Source organism: Taudactylus pleione, unplaced genomic scaffold (genome assembly GCF_031769625.1).
Source record: "Taudactylus pleione unplaced genomic scaffold, aTauple2 ptg000095l, whole genome shotgun sequence".
NCBI classification, from domain to species: Eukaryota; Metazoa; Chordata; class Amphibia; order Anura; family Myobatrachidae; genus Taudactylus; species Taudactylus pleione.
The window spans coordinates 15,088,361-15,104,797 of NW_028284497.1; positions in this window are offsets into that span (position 1 = coordinate 15,088,361).

Consider the following 16,437-nt stretch of genomic DNA (forward strand, 5'->3'; position numbering starts at 1 on the left):
ATGCACTCTAGGATTTCCATATGTATGCAAATTACCTTACATGTAAGGGAAGGATTAATGTGATCTCTGCTCTGTGCTCACTAATGTTAAAAGCAGACATAACGGCTGATTTATTAAACTGCACGGTTCTTGGCAACCGAACAGCATTATTTCAAATCGACATTCTGATTTTTACAAATGGGAAACATACAAATTGGGCATTGTACAAGTGGTGTGCAATAAGTTTCCAGATGCCCAAAAAGTGTTATATTTACAAACAAAGTGAACATAACATTTTTTCAAGTATTCGTCAGAAGAGTCTCTGCAAAGTTGCCTGCGCTCAAACCACTTGGTGAAGCAGCTGGACCAGTCCGAAGCAGGTATGTTGCTGTATGAAGGTCTCCACTGCAGCTTCCAGTGACTCAAAACAAATCCCACGCATCTAGCGCTTGAGTTGTGGGAACACGAAGAAGTAGAAGGGGGCCAGGTCTTAAATGTACACAGTGGCGTCCCTCCCAGCTGTGTCACCTGGTGCGGGGGGGGGGGGGGGGACGATGTGCGTGCCAAAAGGGGACGTGGTCTTGTGATATGGGGGCATGGCCACACGGCCCGAACCCTGTGGCTATTCCTTCGGGTCGAAGGGGGTGCCTGCCGGCTTCCTCAGTGACAGGAGCCGAGTGCTGCACTTAATGCTACAGTGCAGCACCCGGCTCCTGTCAGTGAGGGGGAGTCTGCACCTTGGTGTCACCACATGGCGGGTGACACCTGGGTGCGGACCGCACCTCCCTTGTGACGCCACTGACTGTACGGCGGATGACCAAGCTCTTGGATGTGTTCATGGGCCAGAAAATCCACCACTCTCCTTGACTTGTGGGTAGGTGCATTGTTTTAAAGGAGAAGGGCACCACGAGTGTGAATTCTTGGACGGCACATGAAAATCTCTTCCAGCACTTGTGGCAGGCATTGGTTGGCGCACCAGTCCCCAGTGCGCTGCTGCGCGAGAGGTACGGTAGCTACATGACTAGTCTTGGCCACAAAACCATCCACCATCTGCTGGGCCACGCTGTGTTTATGACAGAACTTCTGTGGTGGTGCACCTCCAACTGGGGTCCACTAGGCCAACTGTTGTTTAGTTTTGAGGTCGGAACTGTAGAACCAGAATTCATCACCACTCATCTCTCAGTTTGAGCGACCACCATCAAACCTGGCCAACATGTTGCGGCACCAAGTCACCCGAGCCTCCTTCTGCTCGCGAGACAGCTTATGGGTCACCCGGTGTGCAGAAACATTGCTCAGACCAAGCTTTTCGTGAAGTATCGAGTGGATAGATCCCGAGATGCCTATCTCCTTCTCTAACTTTCCCAGAGTCACCCTGGCGTCCACCTCAACTATGGCCCGCTTGGCAGCAACATTATCCTCGGTGATGGCGGGGACACAGCACAGGTCAGCCGCAGTGCTCCTCATCTTCCAGAGACCATCTCCCATGCTGAAATTCTGGAAACCACTCAAACACTGTGGTTCTGGGCGGGGCCTTCCTCCCCAAAAGCAGCTGGAAGTCAGTCAAAACTCTCCTGCTGTTGCAGACCACTCGGGTAGTCGTAGAAGATAATGGCTCTCCAGTGACCTCTGTTGAGCTCCATTACAAGTTTGTGAAGGAAGTGAACAAGCTGAATTCTTTAATAAAAATTTTAGTATTGAGCGCTGCGATAAATAGAATAGCAATAACATATAGGCATAATAATCACATATAGATAAATAATGTTTATAGTCTTTTCAGACTAAATAGAGGAGTTGGTGGTTTTAAGCAGCAATGTCCCGATGGTTACCCACACCTAGTAACAGGCTGCGGTGCGAGCACCTTCTCTAACTGTTCCTACCTTCCTACCGATGATGTATTCCTCCTCTCGACAGAGTCCCGGCAGTGTTTGAAAGCCGCGATGCTGGATAGTGACGTCAGACGCCGGGCGGCTCCTTCGGACTTGGCAGTGGACTTGCTGATTGATCTCACTCTGCTCTCCTTCAATCTCTTACGCGTTTCAGACCCGTTGGTCCTTTCTCCAGGATGGGAGTGGTCTAGTAATTGCTCTTATTTATAATCAAACTTTATTAAGAAATTAGTTAAAAACCGGATATCCTATTCCGGAAATGGATTGGGGTTTTGGCGTCAAGCACATGTTCTCAAGGATTCCATTTTAAGTAATTATTATGCCTTCTAAATTGTATAAGGAGAATGAAGTTAGATGTATGAAAAAAATATATATATATATATATATATATATATATATATATATATAAATCTGAATAAATATATAAAAGATTTTATATATAAGGAGTATAAAATTGGATGTATGAAAACATACATAGAAAAAACTGAATATATAAAAGATTTTATAAAAAAGCTTTCAACTCTATTTCAATGTTTACTCCATGTGGTTCTAATGTTTGTAATAAAAATATCCATTTAGTTTTATTCTTTTTTAGCAGATTTATCAAATCTTCTCCCCTCCAACTTGGAATAACTTTTTGAATCCCAAGAAATTTGAGACGTCTTGGGTTTTGGTTATGATGGCTCAGGAAGTGGGCTGAGAGGCTGTGGGTAGTGAGGCCTCTTTTAATATTATATACTGTATATGTTCCACTACCCTGACATTGCTGCTTAATACAACCAACTCCTCTATTTAGTCTGAAAAGACTATAAATATTATTTATCTATATGTGATTATTATGCCTATATGTTATTGCTATTCTTTTTATCACAGCGCTCAATACTAACATTTTTATCATTGACCCCCATTATTTGACTTGCTAAAAACAAGCTCAATAGACTTTTATTTTTCTAAGCTGAATTCTTTAGTGTACAGTGCTGCTTATATACGGAACTTTAGTCAGAGATACAGTTCATAACCAGTCAGATTGCGTCTACTCTACCTATTCACTGCACATTCAGAAAACTCATTGCACACCCCTCATAATAAGCTGTAAAATAGCCAGAAAGAAAGCAGTTATTTTAGATATGGCTCTGACAGACAAGATTCCAAAAATTGCATGCCATTGCAGTATGATGTGAATAAAAATAACTGTCTCTGCTTCTGAGGATCTGTATTATCCAGAGTTATTCTGTATACTACAGCTGATATAATTACAATAATACATTTGATGCTTACTTGAGTTAAGATATTAGTGCAAAGCTAAGATCTCTCAGGCGCACTCAGTCTGTGGCTATAGACTTTCCATAGCAGGTATTTGCGAAAACTTCCATTTCTGGTGTCAGGGTACACTTTCACTGCTCAAAGGGATATATTTACTAAGGTGAGAGTTTATATATATTCTAGAAGGTGCAGTTAAATGTTAAGTAGAATCAGATTGGCTGCTATGGGCAATATCTCCACTTCTAAAAGCTCTCAATGTAGTAAATATACCCCAAAAAGTTCAGTGCATAGAGGAGTAGAAACTGGTTCTTTAACTGTAAATGAAACATATTTGCTCTACTGAAATAATAAATAATAATAAAGAAAGCTAGGGGCTCAGATACATGTTAATCATAGTAACTGTTGGCAACCCCTCTGGATTCTTGGCAGGGGCGTATCTATAATGGGTGCGGGGTCCAGGGAGGCCCACACCGCACACCCTGCACCCATAGTCAGTTATACTTACCTCTCCGCCGATTCCCGAAGTGCTGCTCCGCAGTGCCGGAGCGGCGCTGTAGAGCAGCAAGCACTCACTGGAAAAATGGCGGCGGCCATTTTCCCAGTGATCTGTGCATGCGCAGAAAAGATGTCCCCGGGAAAGTAGCCGCGGACGCAATTTTCCCAGAGACCCGCTCATGCGCTGTAGATTCTGGCATGAAGCCAGAATCTACAGCGCTCAGTGCCGCTGAGCTGCCGTCAGAGAGGAAGGGGTGCAAACGGAGGCTGCACACGCACCCCCTCCTCTCTTAAAATGCCCCTGATTCTTGGTATCACAGGTAGATTACAAAGGCCTATTTTATCTTCATAGTCTTTAAGGATAGGAACTGGCATTGTCACCCACATAGTGCACTGGGGATAGATGTTCTCAAGGACAGAACTGATGTACATTGTTAGAATTTCTCAGTTCAAAATCATTGATAGACAATTCTAATGAGAAAAATTAAAGTACCTGGTGCCTTCATGTGTTCTGTAAGCAGTGTTGGCTGACCAGTAGTGATCAACAGGATATGTAACATGAGGGGGTCCAAGGGGGGTAGGAACTAAGTACTCAGGCCTGGTATGTCTGGGGGACCTAGTGGGTACCAAAGAAAGCCATGTTGGCAGAGTAAGAACACCTGTCGGGCCATCACACCTCTTTACAACATCGCTCACTATATTCAAAATCAATGGTATTATGGGTGAGCGTGGCCAGGGCCTGTGCCTCACAAGCACTTGATCCCGCGAGAGATATCTGTGGTTATGTGTAACATCCCAACAATACAGTCTTTTCTAAATTACACGCTCTTTGGTCATTAAATGCCGCCACCAATCGAAGGTGGTTTAAATTGTCAGCCTCCAAACTGCAGAAAAGTATATAAAACAGTTTGGAGCTGAAAACTGTATCCAATGTGTAGTGGTTTGTAAGCCCCACATTAAACACTGCTGCTAAGTAAATTTACCCCATAGTTAGAAGACAGAGACAGTTAGAAAATGGATAAGCACAGCAAAAGCAGAGATGGCCTTTAATTATACTGCCACCCTCATCACACCTTACATGACCTCTTTCAAAAGATGGACTCTGTGTACAATGGCTACCTTCAGTATTATAGGTGTTAATATATGGGGATGGGATGAAGTGGGGGGCGGGACAGAACAGGGTACAGAGCAGCAGAACGGGAGGCGGAGTGGGACAGAAGGGGGAGCATGGCTGAGTGGGGAGCAAACTGAGGTGACCCGACATATGCCGGGTCATTTTATTAGTTATTACCATTAGTAGTAGTATAATATATAGTGCCAATATAATACTCAACCCTTGTTTACTAATTTACATCAGGTCTTGCCTCAGTTAAGCTAGTCTAATTATTAACTACACACAAACACATGGATTCATTTTGTAATGTAGAGCAGTATATTAACCCCATCCCCATACAATGTAAATGCTTATGTAAATGCCATACCTCACATGTCAAACGGCCAAGAAGACATAGCTACAACATACCTTAAGTCATTATAGTGTACAAGAAAAGTGCTTTTATACAGAATGCTAATATTTAAGCCTTTGATCCAATTGATTTACAAGACTACTCCAGGAACACTGCACTTGCAAATATATTTATTTTTCTAATGTTTAAATTAATTGATTAATTCGTAACTGTAAATATGTCCCTAGTTAAACAAACAATACAATGGATTGCAAATTTGCGATCACCACAAAATGATTGGAAATTCTTCTGGACAAGAAAGGAGTGTTCAGGACAGCTTGGTTCCCTATAGTTCCCACCTGCAATCTGCATTGGTGACCATCCAGATTTTGTGCCATAGAACTAGGGCAATGCCAGTCACTCCTACTTCCAATCTTTACTCCTCTCTTGTTTATATTGTTGTTTAGAGAAGTACACGCTTATTTCACGTTGGTGTTCATAAAATTGTACAGTAAACTCTTATGTATTAATATCTTCCTGATACACTGTTTATTCTGTCATGCACTTAATCTACATATATAAAATGTCAATAAACATTTGTTGATATAAATAGAGGACAGGTGGATTTACTACGAACCACAACAGCTGAAAGTCATATTTAACCAAATGTTAATTTTATATGTCAATGTCTAATAAACACTTGTATGATGGTTTTGTATATATTTTAAGGCCATTTTGGATCAATATAACACTATAAATTGCCTTTTCATTCATCATATTTACTGTCTTAGTGGAAGTCTATAAATTCCAATGCCTGCAGGATTTTATGTGTGAGCAATTACTAACAACTGTAGCTGAAGGGGATAATGTTATAGAGTAAGCAACAATCTTCTACAGGTTACAATATTAATGAGCAACGTATTTGGCAAAGAATTCCACAATGGTTAGATTTGCTGCCTCACAGCACTGAGGTCATGGGTTTGATTCCAACCCGGGACCTATCCATGGAGTTTGTATGTTCTCCCCGTGCTTGCATGGCTTTCCTCCAGGGTGCTCCACTTTGCTCCCATAATCCAAAAACATACTGGTAAGTTAACTGGTTCCTGACAATAATTATCCCCATGTAGTAGGGACATAGATTGTAAGTTCCACTGAGGCAGGCATTAATGTGAATGACTGACTGAATATTCGTACTGTGTAAAATGTTTGCGTTATAGAACGATCTGTTAATAAGAAAAATAAAATGAGTCCCACACCAAAGTGCCCACCATTTTCAGATATGCTAATGTTACATCCAACTGCTTTGAAGGATACTATGCAAGTTTGGAAGTAGACTTTGGGCATGGCATGGCATTGTAGGTACTTGAACAGTTGCCACGGTTATTTCAGACTGAGAGAAGCTCATAGCCATAGCAGCAGCTGCTATAGGACCATTGATGTAGGGAGCATGGTATGATGGCTACATGAAATAATGATGACCACCATGTGATGTACTTCTGATCTGCCTATTTCCCCCTAGCCACATGGCCTTTGTTCTCCTAGATAACAAGCATCAAGCTTCCTGAATTCATTACCATGTGGTCAATTGGAAATTGACTATTTGGGAGATCACCTGTCAGTAAAAGAAAAATGATGCAACACTGCATAGAAAAAAGGAGGGGTTTGGCATATTAAATCGACATTCAGAATTTCGCCATATCATCATCATGGTGAAAATGTCAACAGACATGTTCAGCATGTCAACACTAGTGAAATATCGACAAACCATTTTTTCAAATACCCCTAACACTAACCCTAATGTTGACATTTTCACTGTTGGCATGTCCACATTTTGTCCATGTCACCATTTTGTAGATGTCAACATTTCAACCATGTTGACATCATAACATTCGGAAATCTGATGGTGACATTATGAACGTCGACATCCTGACTGCATACCAAAAGCAGCATTTACGTTCTTTAATTACAGAGTGGAAGAGAGCAAGTTTATAATATTAGCTATAAGGGTAGGTTACTTAATATATATGTGTACGGGAAATATTACGTGTGGAGACAATATTTAGGCAGGAGGCGCTCATATCTTATTGTACTGTACTGTACTTATTATGGAATGGGGAACTAGAGGAAAGATGCAGAAGCTTTTATATTTTAACTTGGCGATGGAGTAATGTTTTATTATAATAAAAGACAAGGGAGACAAACATATTAAAGATATTATAGTGTGGGTGTAAGATTATGTTTTAATAAAGGTTACAGGAAGGATGTTATTAAACAGGAGGGAGAAGGGGGGAGGGAGGAGCAACACTGAATATATGCCTTTATTCATTAACACCGAGAATCTACAGGTATTGGAAACACTAGTCATTACACACAATAATAGAATTTGCACAGAATAGTTGCACTTATATTTAGAAAAAGAACAAAAATTCATGATCTGAGTGATGTGTTAGAAGCAAAAAAGTGTCTTGGCTTCAAAACGTTGTTATGTTGCCTGGTAATTTATTGTCACTTCTGTGTATTCATGCAAAATTATTATTTTATTATATAGTTTTATTTTATTCATTATGGTACATACAGTAACACATGGCAGTATATAAATCACACAGGGAAAAACAACAATTTATACAATTTGTTTTAGCTATTTAAAACATATATTAAGACATTTACAGAATGGAGATTAAAAATTTAATTCAGATAGAATTGGTAGTTTTGTTAATTAAAGGGGTGATCACCATACTTGCCTACTTTTGAAAAAGCATTTTCAGGGAGATTGTGAAAGCAACACCTATGGACGTGTACTGCTATATCTGAGAGGTGTGTCATAATACTGACTTAAATACAAATGTAAATGAGCCCCAAAGCAGTTAGTAAGATCTATTTGTTAATGAAAACACACTTATACTTTTCAGAAAATGCATGTAGCCATAGGGATCATTGTGCCTTATACCAATGCAGGGAAACAATACTAATGATCCCATTTGAAGGTATATGTTTTTTTTATTTTTAATACAACAGCTTCATAATGGGGGTAAGGTGCAATCAGGGAGATTGCTATTATTTCAGGGAGTCTCCCTGACAATCAGAGAGAGTTGGTAAGTATGGTGTACACATCAATTGCGGTGATCACTGGTTGTGACATGGAATGAGTGGTTTAGAAGTGAGGTGGTGATTAGTGCTGTAGAGGGTAGAATATGATTGGTTGCGGAATGCTAGCACAGCACTGAACAGTTTGCTCTATTAATCACGCAGGCCAATAGTTGTGTTCTTGCCTTCCCAAACATGTGTTTGTAGACATTAAAATTATATTTTCTAATTGTTAATGATGATACTCGTGGACGCCATATGCCCTCATCAGCAAGGTCCTCTCTACCGTATGTCTTGTGTCGGCAATGAATGCAGTCCAGTGTTTTGTGTTTTTCAGTGCACATAGAACCAAATATACCAACAAGCCAAAGAAGCAGCTATACCAGGAATAATGTCAGACCCTGCCAAAAGCTGGACGGGGAGTCTGTAGAGAGAGAAAAGTGCGACCAGAGAAGGAAAAGGCAATTCCAGTATAAAGAGGCTGAATGCAATGTTTAGGGATGCCAATCCTTCAGAAAGACCTGCCATTCCTGTCTTACAGAGAGATTTGCAAGTTTATTAGCTATAGCTGCCATTTTCAGAGGGGACTCTGCCAGTGTCAAAGAGGGGCACACAGACTCCAGATTTGGTCCAGAGGTTAGCCTTGAACTGCCTTACACTGCTGAGACTACTACTGCCCTTTTTTTGCACTCTTCTGTGTTTATACAGGTTCAGTGTTACTACCTTCATCACTGCCTTCTTATTAAATCGCTGTAAGTGCTGGGACTATTACCCACCTCATTGCAATCATCCTCATTATTATTATTGTGATTGCAACATTTATTGACATTATCTACCTTACAGAGTAATGGTGGGTACACACTAGACGATGTCGATCCGGCGGATCGGACTGACATATCGGGCACATCGTCTAGTGTGTACCCACTATCTCGCTGACTATGTGCGCTCCCGTGGGTCGTCAGTGACATCCTCCGTCGTTAGCGAGGGTCATGCTGCCAAATGCAGCATGGCCCCCGATGTCGCTGCCAGCATCAACAAATGTGTACGCACTTGCCAATGCCGTCTCCCCCAAGGTCCCGTTGCTGCCGATTTCGGGCTGGGTACACATCGTCTAGTGTGTACCCAGCATAGGTTATAGAAGCTGATTCAGAGTTGCATGCAAGTCATTGCAGTTGCACTCACACTACATGAACTAAGGGCCTGATTCAGTTGTACACCAATGCTGCTGCTGCTGTGAATGTGTACGCAGCTGCAATGCGATAATATGCAAATGTTGCAGCCGCTAGGAAATGTATTGAGAGTCCTACTTGCAGCTTTGCAAATTTAAGCATATGTGTACAAAGACGCAGCATCTGTTGCAGATCATTCAATTTTTGCAGTCCCGAGTAAGGCTATGGTCTCGCAGAATGGTAGTGGGAACTGAGAAGCTGGAAACAAATTTGCATGTGCTCGCAACACGCCTGCACTCGCTCTCGCCACTCCCCGCCTTCCAATCACACTGCAAATAAATAGTCACTGTGAGTGACTACAGTAAAGTACCTTGACACATGCCCAGTGCTACTTACACGCATGTGCATATTGCCGATAATCGATCAACTGCAAAAACGACGGCATAGCATAGAACTCTGAATCAGGCCTTAAATGCGGGTATCCTCCAATATGAGTTGTATCTATATGACCCCACCTATCCATTTTTTCAGATAGCTGTCGTCATTGTCAGCGCACACTTGCACCAGCCAATACAATCCGTAGGCTGGCCTTTTGTGCCATCCAGGCACTCTTTATACAAGAAAACTCATTTATATGAGCACACCATGATAAATAGAACATTGAAATGTACAAATGTGACTAGAGTTGAGAAGACAAAAGTAGTTTTCCTCCAAGCTGGTCTCTCCTTGTCAGGTTGGGCTGGCCCAGCAAAGTATTATTTTGAGTGAGTCAGGTACTGGGTGTGACAGTTTTAGTCATACTCAATACACGGCTCCCAGCACTATGGTAAATGTCTGACATTACCTAGTAATCTGAGAGCTGGGATCTGTCTACAGAATACAACAGGTTTCCTGCACAGTCAAACTTCCACTCTTGTGCAATAGGATAAAGCACACAAATGGGCCATTCCATGAAATGTCCCATACTTGAAGCTTTACAAAAAAAATCTGTAGCTGTGTTTTTTTTTATTTTTCAACATCGGTTGACAAGTTAAATTATAGCTCTCTCTTATAGGTTTAAAAAAATAGAAATAAATAACAAAAGGCTCTTAGTACAAAGAGTTGAGCTGAGTTATCCAGTAGAAGTTTCCTTTATGTCCCGTACGTGACATGGAATGGTCCAAATGCAGAATTGGTAACTAATTTATTTGTGTCCAGAGTGAAAGCACCAGATATTTGTGAGATGTGCAATGTAAAGCAAAAAGAGAATTTGGGTCTGCATTGTACAGTGGTCTCCAGAAAAGTGTAGGCGTTCTACATTGGTGATGATCAAAAATGGCAATACTTGGGTTAAACAGGGACACCAAAAATAACCTTTTAAACCTAAAGACAATATGGGTGGCTTGAGATGGGCGTCATCTAGTATACCTTATTTGGGTATACAATTATCCAAAAATATTCATGAATTATACACCATGAATATCACCAAAATTTTTGCAGAAATGGGAGATTGGCAACATTTTCAACTTTCATACTTAGGGAGAGCCAATTTAATTAAAATGATAATTTTTCCTAAGCTGCTGTACCCTCTACAAGTCCTCCCGTTACTTCTAACCTTAAATGACAGTAAAAAGATAATGCCGAATTTCGGAAATTTATATGGCATATTAAAAAAACAAAGCTCAGTCTGAAAATACTTCACTAGGGAAGAAGGTGGCATTAATTTTCCCCATATTTCTCTTTATAATCAAGCTGCAATTTGTAGATACATACAAGACTGGAGTTTACGCAGAAACCACTTTGCTCATTATCATCTAGAGAGACAGTTTCTGTCTGGCTTGGACTTAGTATATTTTTTGCATATGCCCAAACATGATATACCATTATCTTTGCTCGATAATCCTCTCCTGATGTCAACCTGGTCAACATGGCATTCAATATGTAATAAATCTAAACTCCATGTTTCTTACTCTATGCATCTCCCCCTGTTGGGAAACAAAGATTTTCAGAATGGGTCAGCAACACAACCATTCCGAAGATGGGACTCTCTAGGTCTTCGAACAGTTAGACAATTCACTAATTCCTCACTTAACATATGAACAAGCACGCACACAATATGATTTCCTCCAATCTAACAACTTAGCCTTTTTACAGGCACAACACTAGACTATACTAGTAAAATCTTATCTTTTTTGTCTCCCTTGGATTGGGGCAATAAATTAGATGCTGCCTTCTTATCCACTGGGGAGCCATACAAATCAATATCACTTTTTTATAGCCTATTAAGAGCTCCTTATTTTACAGGTACATTTTCCACGGGTATCACTAAATGGCAGACCTGCTTTCCGAATCTTACTGAAACTAATATTTTGAGTATCTTGCAATATTCTCTTCATACACTGACAGCTACGACTTATAGAGAAATGTTTTATAGACTATTTTATAGGGGATACTTTCTCCTACACATTGTCACCTGATTGGTATTACGACCTCTTCTACATGTCCAAAATGTACTCAAGTAGAAGCATCTTTATATCATTGCTTATGGGATTGTAGGACTATCAAAAATTTTTGGATTGCAGTGAAACAATATGTAGTCACAGATTTGATTAACTATTTGCCATTAAAGCCAGAGTGGGCAGTGTTGGGATATATTCCTTCAATTACTAGAATCTCTAAAGGATGTAGAAAATTGTTATTAATCATTTCGGCTGTAGCTAAGAAATGCATCCTGCAGCAATGGATTGCTCCTATCCCTCCTTCATTAAATATGTTCAAAGAAAAATTATTTTATATTTTCAAAATGGATTGGGTTGATTCCTCCCTTGATAAAGACAAAAAAACTGAACAATTCTTTTTAATTTGGGAAAGCTTTATTGATACGTTAAGTCCTAACATCAAAAGACAAATACAACAATGCTTCAAATCAACACAATGGTATGAAACTAGAATGCTTTTACAAGACTGTCCAGTGAATGATGCTTGAAAAATGATCAAAGAAGGTAGAGTGTGGCAATACCGGAGTCGGGAATGCATGGCTCACACAACCCCCCCCCCTCCCCCCTTTTTTTTTTTTTTTTTCCTTCTAATTATATCCCTTTTTTGATGTTTTTCTTTTCTCTCTTCTTTAATTTTTAATTATTATTTAAATGTGGTTGATAGTTACAATAACAATTTCTTGAAACATTCTTTTTTCATGGAATGGTAAAAAGAGAAAATGGTGAAGTTATTATTTTTATAATGTACAAATGACGTGTACTTGCGTTGTATTCAGGATACATTCTCGCGTTGCATTTGTATGTATGCTATGGTCTATCTGATAACTTCAATAAACACATTTTTGAAAAAAAAAAAACAGGGACACCAAACATATTCACAGCAAAGACTTCCAAACAAGTGTTGCTCTTGGTCATGTATAATAGCAATGAACCCTGCAGACAGCAGCCGTCTGCAGGCTACGTAAAAAAAAACTAAATTACCCTTCCGTGGACTTTTGCCCGCAAAAAAACCTGCAACAATTTTTTTTTTAATTGGATACCGCGTAGCAGGAGTGCGCATACCTGCGGTAATCCAAAATTGGTCGCGAGGTCCATGTAATTAAAAATATCAGCAAAGGGCGTGAGCTGAAGAGCAAGAGGCAAAACTGTTACACCACAGATCAAGTAAACGCAAATTTTAAACTGAAGCTAGCAGCCATTTTCATCAAAAACAATAAAAGGAAAACTTCATAGACAACAATGTTGGATTGTAGTACATTAACCACTCTTTGGAGCTGGCAATACACTTTGCAAGTTCAGTGGAGCAAAGAGCACAGGTGCTGGACTGCTGATTAGTAAAGGAAGGTGATATGGTCAGATGGGAATCAGTATATAATACCGGCGGCTGTTTAGGTTCAAATCCCGATACGAGAAGCCAGACAGCAGGATTTCCTGACGCCGGCTGGTAAGTACCCTAACCCTCCTCTCTCCCCCCCTTAGGGGTGCCTAACCCTAAAACTCCTGGGGTGGTGCCTAACCCTAAGTCCCCCTTGGGGGTGCCTAAACCTAACCCCCCCTTTCCGCACCCTAAACCTCCCACGGAGTGTGCCTAACCCTAACCTACCCCCAGGAGTGCCTAACCCTCCCCCCCAAAATCTAACCCCGCTACACTCCCTAAACCTAACCCACCCCCCGTGCGGCTAACGCTAGGGACGCCCCGGACTTATCTCGTTTGGGCTGCAGTCCTTCGGCGTTGGGATTCAGATAGGCGTCGGTATTTTGACGCCTATCTGAAGTCAACCGCCTGCCTTCTTGTGTCGGTATATAGACCGGCAGCATGTAGTCCGCCGGTCTATAAACTGCATCCCGTCAGATGAACCAGTCATCATGCTTTTGATGGAAAAATGCATTTGTGGCACCAATCTACCGATTTCTAGAGCTGTACTCCTTTTTCCAACAGTAAAAGCAAGACACACAGGGCCTGATTCAGAGGTGCACACTATTACAGCCGTGAACCTGTCATTATACTAATGCCACAGTCCATGGGATTCAGAGAAGCCAATCAGCTGTGGCGCTAATCTATTGCTGTCACACCATCCAGCAGCATCACTTACCTTGGTGACACCTGGTGCGGCTGGAATCTTCTTGCGAGCCAGTGGCGTGGCCTCGCTCGGCAAAGCCACACCCCCTTGTGTTCCAATCTTGGGGGCGTGTCCGGATGTCACACCCCCCGTTCTCGGCACACAGTGGGCTTTCCTTACCTTACGCCCTGGCAGCTGCTGTTCGGTGACACCATACGACGGGGTGACATCAAAATAGCAGAGCTGCTCTGCTACTTTGGTGTTATCCCCTCGAATGATGTCACCTGATGCGGCCCGCACTCCCCTAGTGACTCCAACGGCACCATCGAATACTGGAGCAATCCTATGGAGGCGCATATTATCCATCTCAACATGGCCACCTGTGGCAGTGCAACTGAGTCTTAAGACACAGGAGCTGACCATAACACGTCCGCATCTGGCTAGCTACCCCCATTACCAAAAAATGTTTTATTAAAAATATTTGTTTAGGTGTTAATATGAATTTGTAGAATGTCTATAAGAAATATAACATAGTACCCAATAGTATAATTATACCATCAATATGTTAAATAAGCAGCAGCATGATGTAAGCTAGTGGACGCTCACTAAAAAGTAACACCAATAAATGGCGTTGTGCTAATGAAAAACTAATGATCTTACCGAGGCCAAAAAAAAAGTCAATCAAGACATATATAAAATGGAAAGCATTTAATAACAATAAAATATACATTAAAAAATATATAACTGTGCACAAGATTGCAAGTGACAGACACGGGGGTCTATTCATAAAGATGGAGCAATAGGTCACGGCAACTTTCGAGACAGATCGCATCATATTGATGCGATATATCTTGAAGTTACCTTCACTAATACTTACCCATCTTGCGATGTCCAACGATGTTCAGCCTCCTCAGCGAAGCATCTGAAACCTAGGACCCGAATATTGCGCTGCGCTAGTGAAGCTCCAGCCTGTACTGATGTTCCTCCGGCAGCAGCACCTCTGTCTCATGCGAGCCCCTTGCTTTCCCATGCAGAAGGGCACTGACTGGTACAGCGGGCAATCTGGAGATGACCCGACCTATGCATACGCCGGGTCGCCATAGCGGCAGCATGGCTAGGAACAGAGCGGGGGGAAAGGGGGGCGGAGCTGGGGCAGTGGAGAATCAGAAAGAGGTCACCAACGCAGTAGCATGGGTAGCAGCAGGCGACAGCAGTAGGGCAGAGGAAGGGGGCACCGAGACAGCAGCAGTCAGTAGGAGGTGACCCGGCATATGCATATATGCCCTGGGACCCTCTTAATGGCTGCTGCCGGTGAAGGGGCGGAGAGAGCAGGGAGACAGCTATTTTCCCTGTTCTTCTCCCCTCAGGAGGCACATTACTCCATCCTGAGAAAACATATTTAGAAGTGAAACGGAAAGCTGTGCTTCTATGAATCACTCTCCCCATACTACTGTATGGGGAAGCAAAGTGTATACTTAGCAGGGGCACCGGTGGAGAAATCTCAGATTTCTCCAAGGTAACCCCTTCTATGAATAAGAGGAAGCAGTGAAAAGCAGTTATCACTGATAAAGGGCTTTTCACTGCTACATGAATAGACCCCATGGGGGGAGATGTATCATCAGTTAAGTATCAAATGTGCTAGTTCTAGTTGGGGGCTGACCATGAGGCATGCGATACATGCCGTATAGCACACAACATGCGGTACAAGCCTTGCAGAGATCGTCACAAAGGGGATGTTTCCTGTCACCCACTCAAGCAGCCACGATGTGATTACATCTTGGTGTTATTGCTTTCTGCTTCACCTTGTGAAGTGGTAAAGAAAAAGCTGCTTTAGTTGCATGATATATGCCTTAATGTTGGGGAGCTTGTTCTGTGCCACCTCTATGATAGAGCTGCATGGGTAGGGGTTTTCCCTCTTCCCCATTGGAGAACCTGCCCAGTTCGTGTATTAGGTCGACAGAGATCATATCAACATAGTCATAAAGTCTACAATGCTATTTTGAGGTTTCCTTGTGTCAACATGTCATAGGCTGACATTTGTCCATGTTGACATTGTCCAAAATGTTGACATTTATGATATCAACATTTAACCATGTCAAGATTCTGGTGTTGATATTGTGTGTTTCAGGACGTGTGGTCAGGGTAAGCAGAGTCATACTCCCCCACCCTAATATACTCTCTGTCATGCTGCAGAGTTCTGATATAAAAACTGTGTTTTTATATACTGTATGTGTGCCTCCCCAGCCATTGACCTCACCGCACGTCACTGGTGTGTGTCAACCTAGTAAATGTTGACATTTTGGCTACATATATCACCTGCCCTGGTCTCTGAGCCACCTCTATCTCCGCTGCATTCCTGTCATGTGAGCCGCTCGGTGGCAGTGCTGGGGGCAGCAAGAGGGCTGCTGCGGTTGTGTATAGATACCCTTCAATAGATGTACCTGGAAGTGATGTGGAGTGAGGGTGGAAGTGCAGTTCCATGCCCATAATGTCCACCAAAAGAAGACATTTGTTCACTCGTCACGCTTCAGGACCGATGCCTTGCTTCGCTCGCCACAGGTTTATATTCCCCCTCTATG